Here is a 7972-nt window from a genome sequence, read left to right as displayed (position 1 = left end):
CTTTGTCGACACCGGACACCGACCACAGAACTTCATCAGAGACGTCGGTACGACCGTGTGTCTGTAATCTGTGTCTGTGTGTATAATCTGTGTGTCTGTGTGTATAATCTGTGTGTCTGTGTGTAATCTCTGTCTGTAATCTGTGTCTGTGTGTGTAATCTGTGTGTATAACCTGTGTGTCTGTGTGTAATCTCTGTGTGTAATCTGTGTCTGTGTGTGTAATCTGTGTGTATAATCTGTGTGTCTGTGTGTAATCTCTGTGTATAATCTGTGTGTCTGTGTGTATAATCTGTGTGTCTGTGTGTAATCTGTGTGTCTGTGTGTAATCTGTGTCTGTGTGTGTAATCTCTGTCTGTAATCTGTGTGTGTAATCTGTGTGTATAATCTGTGTGTAATCTCTGTCTGTAATCTGTGTGTCTGTGTGTAATCTGTGTCTGTAATCTGTGTGTTTCAGGTCTGGCAGACCGGTTTGAAGAGTATCCTAAACTCAGAGAGCTGATCAGACTGAAGGATGAACTGATCTCAACCACCAACACCCCCCATGTAGGTCCCAGTCATTACCCCCCACACACATGTAGGTCCCAGTCATTACCCCCTCCATGACTCTCCCTGATAGGAGAGTTCTGTTAAATGACTCCCTGATAGGAGAGTTCTGCTAAATGACTCCCTGATAGGAGAGTTCGTTAAATGACTCCCTGATAGGAGAGTTCGTTAAATGACTCCCTGATAGGAGAGTTCGTTAAATGACTCCCTGATAGGAGAGTTCCTGTTAAATGACTCCCTGATAGAGAGTCTGCTAAATGACTCCCTTATAGGAGAGTTCGTTAAATGACTCCCTGATAGGAGAGTTCAAATGACTCCCTGATAGGAGAGTTCACAAATGACTCCCTGATAGGAGAGTTCGTTGCTAAATGACTCCCTGATAGGAGAGTTCGTTAAATGACTCCCTGATAGAGAGTCTTAAATGACTCCCTGATAGGAGAGTTCGTTAAATGACTCCCTGATAGGAGAGTCTGCTAAATGACTCCCTGATAGGAGAGTTCGTTAAATGACTCCCTTATAGGAGAGTCTGTTAAATGACTCCCTGATAGAGAGTTCGTTAAATGACTCCCTGATAGGAGAGTCTGTTAAATGACTCCCTGATAGGAGAGTCTGTTAAATGACTCCCTGATAGGAGAGTTCGTTAAATGACTCCCTGATAGGAGAGTCTGTTAAATGACTCCCTGATAGAGAGTGTTAAATGACTCCCTGATAGAAGAGTTCGTTAAATGACTCCCTGATAGGAGAGTCTGTTAAATGACTCCCTGATAGAGAGTCTGTTAAATGACTCCTGATAGGAGAGTCTGTTAAATGACTCCCTAGGAGAGTTCGTTAAATGACTCCCTGATAGAGAGTCTGTTAAAATGACTCTGATAGAGTCGTTCGTTAAATGACTCCCTGATAGGAGAGTCTGTTAAATGACTCCCTGCTAGGAGAGTCTGTTAAATGACTCCCTGATAGGAGAGTTCGTTAAATGACTCCCTGATAGGAGAGTTCGTTAAATGACTCCCTGATAGGAGAGTTCGCTAAATGACTCCCTGATAGAGAGTTCGTTAAATGACTCCCTGATAGGAGAGTTCGTTAAATGACTCCCTGATAGGAGAGTTCGTTAAATGACTCCCTGATAGGAGAGTCTGTTAAATGACTCCCTGATAGGAGAGTTGTTAAATGACTCCTGATAGGAGAGTCTGTTAAATGATTCCCTGATAGAAGAGTCTGTTAAATGACTCCCTGATAGGAGAGTCTGTTAAATGACTCCCTGATAGGAGAGTTCGTTAAATGACTCCCTGATAGGAGAGTTCGTTAAATGACTCCCTGATAGGAGAGTTCGTTAGATGACTCCCTGATAGGAGAGTCTGTTAAATGACTCCCTGATAGGATCCGTCTGCTAAATGACTCGCGTGTTCATGTAGGTATCTGCAGGCCGACCCAGAGCACTTTGACCTGCGTGATCTGAAGACTAAGTTTGATGTGATCCTGCTGGAGCCCCCGCTTGAGGAGTACTACAGAGAGTCAGGAATACCCCACACAGAACGCTACTGGAACTGGGACGATGTGAGTTACTGGGGGGGTACTTTACCTGGGACGATGTGAGTTGCTGTGTAAAGAACATGAATTTATAATAATGAAGATATTTAATAGAAGCATTGTTTAAAGCTTTCTGTTGATTTCTCTCATCTCTCCCCCTCTCTCTCTCTCCTCCCCCTCTTCTCTCTCCCCCTCTTCCTCCCCCTTTCTCCCCCCTCTCTCCCCCTCTTCTCTCCCCCCTTTCTCTCTCTCCCCTCTTCTCTCTCCCTCCTCTTCTCTCATCCCCTCCTCCTTCCTCCTCCCTCCCCCCTCTCCTTCTCTCTCCCCTCCTCCTCTCTCCCCTCCTCCTCTCTCCCCTCTCTTCTCTCTCTCTAGATAATGAAGCTGGAGATAGAGGAGATATCAGCCCTGCGTCCCTTTGTCTTTCTCTGGTGTGGATCACAGAGAGAGGGACTGGACCTGGGGAGAATGAGAGGGGGACTGACCTGGGGAGAATGGTATTATACACAGAGAGAGGGACTGGACCTGGGGAGAATGGTATTATACACAGAGAGGGGACTGGACCTGGGGAGAATGGTATTATACACAGAGAGAGGACCTGGGGAGAATGGTATTATACACAGAGAGAGGGACTGGACCTGGGGAGAATGGTATTATACACAGAGAGAGGGACTGGACCTGGGGAGAATGGTATTATACACAGAGAGAGGGACCTGGGGAGAATGGTATTATACACAGAGAGAGGGACTGGACCTGGGGAGAATGGTATTATACAGAGAGAGAGGGACTGGACCTGGGGAGAATGGTATTATATACAGAGAGAGGGACCTGGGGAGAATGGTATTATACACAGAGAGAGAGACCTGGGGAGAATGGTATTATACACAGAGAGGGACTGGACCTGGGGAGAATGGTATTATACACAGAGAGAGGGACTGGACCTGGGGAGAATGGTATTATATACAGAGAGAGGGACCTGGGGAGAATGGTATTATACACAGAGAGAGAGACCTGGGGAGAATGGTATTATACACAGAGAGAGACCTGGGGAGAATGGTATTATACACAGAGAGGGACCTGGGGAGAATGGTATTATACACAGAGAGGGACCTGGGGAGAATGGTATTATACACAGAGAGGGACCTGGGGAGAATGGTATTATACACAGAGAGGGACCTGGGGAGAATGGTATTATACAGAGAGAGAGGGACCTGGGGAGAATGGTATTATACACAGAGAGAGGGACTAGACCTGGGGAGAATGGTATTATACACAGAGAGAGGGACCTGGGGAGAATGGTATTATACACAGAGAGGGACTGGACCTGGGGAGAATGGTATTATACACAGAGAGGGACCTGGGGAGAATGGTATTATACACAGAGAGAGGGACTGGACCTGGGGAGAATGGTATTATACACAGAGAGAGGGACCTGGGGAGAATGGTATTATACACAGAGAGAGACCTGGGGAGAATGGTATTATACACAGAGAGAGACCTGGGGAGAATGGTATTATACACAGAGAGAGGGACCTGGGGAGAATGGTATTATACACAGAGAGGGACCTGGGGAGAATGGTATTATACACAGAGAGAGGGACTGGACCTGGGGAGAATGGTATTATACACAGAGAGGGGGACCTGGGGAGAATGGTATTATACACAGAGAGAGGGACCTGGGGAGAATGGTATTATACACAGAGAGAGGGACTGGACCTGGGGAGAATGGTATTATACACAGAGAGAGGGACCTGGGGAGAATGGTATTATACACAGAGAGGGACCTGGGGAGAATGGTATTATACACAGAGAGAGGGACTGGACCTGGGGAGAATGGTATTATACACAGAGAGAGGGACCTGGGGAGAATGGTATTATACACAGAGAGAGGGACTGGACCTGGGGAGAATGGTATTATACACAGAGAGAGGGACCTGGGGAGAATGGTATTATACACAGAGAGAGGGGGAGAATGGTATTATACACAGAGAGAGGGACTGGACCTGGGGAGAATGGTATTATACACAGAGAGAGAGGGGACCTGGGGAGAATGGTATTATACACAGAGAGGGACCTGGGGTACCTGGGGAGAATGGTATTATACACAGAGAGAGGGACCTGGGGAGAATGGTATTATACACAGAGAGAGACCTGGAGAATGGTATTATACCTGGGGAGAAATGGTATTATACACAGAGAGAGGGACCTGGGGAGAATGGTATTATACACAGAGAGGGACCTGGGAGAATGGTATTATACACAGAGAGAGGGACTGGACCTGGGGAGAATGGTATTATACACAGAGAGCGGGCCTGGACCTGGGGAGAATGGTATTATACACAGAGAGGGACCTGGGGAGAATGGTATTATACACAGAGAGGGACCTGGGGAGAATGGTATTATACACAGAGAGAGGGACTGGACCTGGGGAGAATGGTATTATACACAGAGAGAGGGACCTGGGGAGAATGGTATTATACACAGAGAGAGGGACTGGACCTGGGGAGAATGGTATTATACACAGAGAGGGACCTGGGGAGAATGGTATTATACACAGAGAGAGGGACTGGACCTGGGGAGAATGGTATTATACACAGAGAGGGACCTGGGGAGAATGGTATTATACACAGAGAGGGACCTGGGGAGAATGGTATTATACACAGAGAGGGACCTGGGGAGAATGGTATTATACACAGAGAGGGACTGGACCTGGGGAGAATGGTATTATACACAGAGAGAGGGACTGGACCTGGGGAGAATGGTATTATACACAGAGAGAGGGACCTGGGGAGAATGGTATTATACACAGAGAGGGGACCTGGGGAGAATGGTATTATACACAGAGAGAGACCTGGGGAGAATGGTATTATACACAGAGAGGGACCTGGGGACAATGGTATTATACACAGAGAGAGACCTGGGGAGAATGGTATTATACACAGAGAGAGGGACCTGGGGAGAATGGTATTATACACAGAGAGAGGGGACCTAGGGAGAATGGTATTATACACAGAGAGAGGACCTGGGGAGAATGGTATTATACACAGAGAGAGACCTGGGGAGAATGGTATTATACACAGAGAGAGGGACCTGGGGAGAATGGTATTATACACAGAGAGAGGACCTGGGGAGAATGGTATTATACACAGAGGACCCTAGGATACATATTATACTCTCCCTCCTCTCTCTCTCTCCCTCTGGTATTATACCTCCTCTCCTCTCTCCTCTCTCCCTCCTTCTCCCTCCTCTCCCCCTTCCCTCCCTCCTCTCCCTCCTCTCCCCTCCTTCCTCTCCTCTCTCTCCCTCCTCTCCCTCCTTCCTCCTACTCTCCCTGTTTCCTCTACTCTCCCTCCTCTCCCCCTCTCTCTCCTCTCCCCCTCTCCCTCCCTCTCCCCCTAATAATCTAAATCCTCTCCCCCTTCTCCCTCCTCTCCCCTCCCTAAATAATTCCCTCTCCTAAATCTCCTCTCTCCTCTCCCCCCTTCTCCCTCCTCCTCCCCCTCTCCCTCCTTCCTCTCCCCCTCTCTCTCCTAAGTATGTCCCCCTTCTCTCCCCCTCTCCCTCCTTCCTCTCCTCTCTCTCTCCTCTCCCCTCTCCTCTAAGTCTCTCCTCTCTCTCCCTCCCCCTCTCCCTCCTCTCCCTCCTTCTCCCTCTCTCTCCTCTCTCTCCCTCCTCCTCCTCCTCCTCCCCCTCCTCCTCCCTCCTCTCCTCTCCCTCCCTCTTCCCTCCTCTTCCTCCTCCACAGTGTCTGAGAAAGTGGGGTTTCAGGCGTTGTGAGGATATCTGTTGGATCAAAACCAGCAAGAACAACCCTGGAAAGACCAAAACCCTCGACCCTAAGCTGTGTTTCAGAGAACCAAGGTAACACACACCGCAGCACACACACACACCATGACACACACACACACCATGACACACACACACACACACACCAGCGACACCAACACACACACCATGACACACACACACAAACACACACCAGCGACACTAACACACACACCATGACACACACACACACACACCATGACACACACACACACACACCAGCGACACCAACACACACACCATGACACACACACACACACACACCAGCGACACCAACACACACGCCATGACACACACACACACCACGACACCAGCGACACACACACCATGACGACACACACACACACACACCAGCGACACCAACACACACACCATGACACACACACACACACACACCAGCGACACCAACACACACACCATGACACACACACTGTCTCATGGCACAATTTACAGAAATGTACCATGATTTCTCTTATTCTCTCTCCCCCCTCTCTCCCCTCTCTCCTCTCTCCTCCCTTCCTCTCCTCTCTCCTCTCCTCCTCTCCTCCCTCCTCTCTTCCTCTTCCTTCCTCTCTCTCCCTCTCTCTCTCCAATCTCTCTCTCTCTCCTCTCTCCTCTCTCCTCCTCTCCCTCTCTCCTTCTCCCCTTCTCTCCTCTTCTCTCTCCTCTCTCCTCTCTCCTCTCTCTCTCTCTTCCCTCTCCTCTCCCCTCTCCCTCTCCTCTCCCTCCCTCTCCTCTTCCCTCCCTCCTCTTCCCTCCCTCTCCTCTTCCCTCCTCTCTCTCCCCTCTCTCTCCTCTCCCTTCCTCTCCCTCTCCCTCTCTCCTCTCCTCTCCCTCCCTCTCCTCCCTCTCCTCTCTCTCCCTCCCTCTCTCTCTTCCCTCCCCCCTCCCCTCCCTCTCCCCCTCTCCTCTCTAGGAACACTGTCTAATGGGTATTAAAGGAACAGTCCGGCGGTCTACAGATGGGGATTTCATCCACGCCAACGTGGATATCGACCTGATTATTACCGAGGAGCCTGAGATCGGGAACGTGGAGAAGCCGGTGGAGATATTTCATATCATAGAACACTTCTGTCTGGGGAGACGAAGACTACACCTGTTTGGACGAGACTCTACCATCAGACCAGGTGGGTCATCAGACCAGGTGGGTCATCAGACCAGGTGGGTCCTCAGACCAGGTGGGTCATCAGACCAGGTGGGTCATCAGACCAGGTGGGGCATCAGACCAGGTGGGGCATCAGACCAGGTGGGGAGACGAAGACTACACCTGTTTGGACGAGACTCTACCATCAGACCAGGTGGGTCCTCAGACCAGGTGGGGCATCAGACCAGGTGGGGCATCAGACCAGGTGGGTCAACAGACCAGGTGGGGAGACGAAGACTACACCTGTTTGGACGAGACTCTACCATCAGACCAGGTGGGTCCTCCAGACCAGGTGGGGCATCAGACCAGGTGGGGCATCAGACCAGGTGGGTCAACAGACCAGGTGGGTCCTCAGACCAGGTGGGTCAACAGACCAGGTGGGAGACGAAGACTACACCTGTTTGGACGAGACTCTACCATCAGACCAGGTGGGTCCTCAGACCAGGTGGGGCATCAGACCAGGTGGGTCATCAGACCAGGTGGGTCATCAGACCAGGTGGGTCCTCATACCAATTACTGTACATATGAATGTGGACAAAGCAATGGATCACGTGACACCATTCATCCTCTCCTCTCCCTTCCCTCCACTCACCTCCTCTCACGTGGCACCATTCATTCCTCTCCTCTCATCCCTTCTCCTCCACTCACCTCCTCTACGTGGCACCATTCATCCTCTCCTCTCCCTTCCCTCCACTCACCTCTCACGTGACACCATTCATTCTCTCCTCTCCCTTCCCTCCACTCCTCCTCTACGTGACACCATTCATTCCTCTCCTCTCCTTCCCTCCACTCACCTCCTCTACGTGACACCATTCATTCCTCTCTCCTCTCCCTTCCTCCACTCACCTCCTCTACGTGACACCATTCATTCCTCTCCTCTCCTTCCCTCCACTCACCTCCTCTACGTGACACCATTCATTCCTCTCCCTTCCTCCA

The 7972-nt window shown here is 50.1% G+C and overlaps 1 long non-coding RNA gene and 1 pseudogene across 2 annotated transcripts; one reads left to right on the top strand and one right to left on the bottom strand.

Moving 5' to 3' along the window:
• The first annotated feature begins 4 nt into the window (after positions 1-4).
• On the top strand, positions 5-7638 carry LOC127919444 (N6-adenosine-methyltransferase non-catalytic subunit-like; annotated as a pseudogene).
• On the bottom strand, positions 3026-4877 carry LOC127919443 (uncharacterized). 2 transcript variants are annotated; one of them, XR_008102987.1, is made up of 5 exons: positions 4452-4877; positions 3852-4001; positions 3634-3818; positions 3145-3210; positions 3026-3043 (listed from the first exon to the last, which is right to left on the bottom strand). It is a non-coding gene; the product is annotated as an uncharacterized LOC127919443 (long non-coding RNA). The 2 variants fall into 2 exon arrangements; XR_008102989.1 differs by lacking the exons at positions 3026-3043; positions 3145-3210 and adding exons at positions 3235-3278; positions 3354-3391 and having other exon boundaries at positions 3709-3818.
• Positions 7639-7972: the final 334 nt, after the last annotated feature.

Source organism: Oncorhynchus keta, unplaced genomic scaffold (genome assembly GCF_023373465.1).
Source record: "Oncorhynchus keta strain PuntledgeMale-10-30-2019 unplaced genomic scaffold, Oket_V2 Un_contig_16704_pilon_pilon, whole genome shotgun sequence".
In the NCBI taxonomy this organism is placed as follows: domain Eukaryota; kingdom Metazoa; phylum Chordata; class Actinopteri; order Salmoniformes; family Salmonidae; genus Oncorhynchus; species Oncorhynchus keta.
Note: the sequence above shows the minus strand (reverse complement) of the source record. Positions and strands in the feature narration are given on the sequence as shown.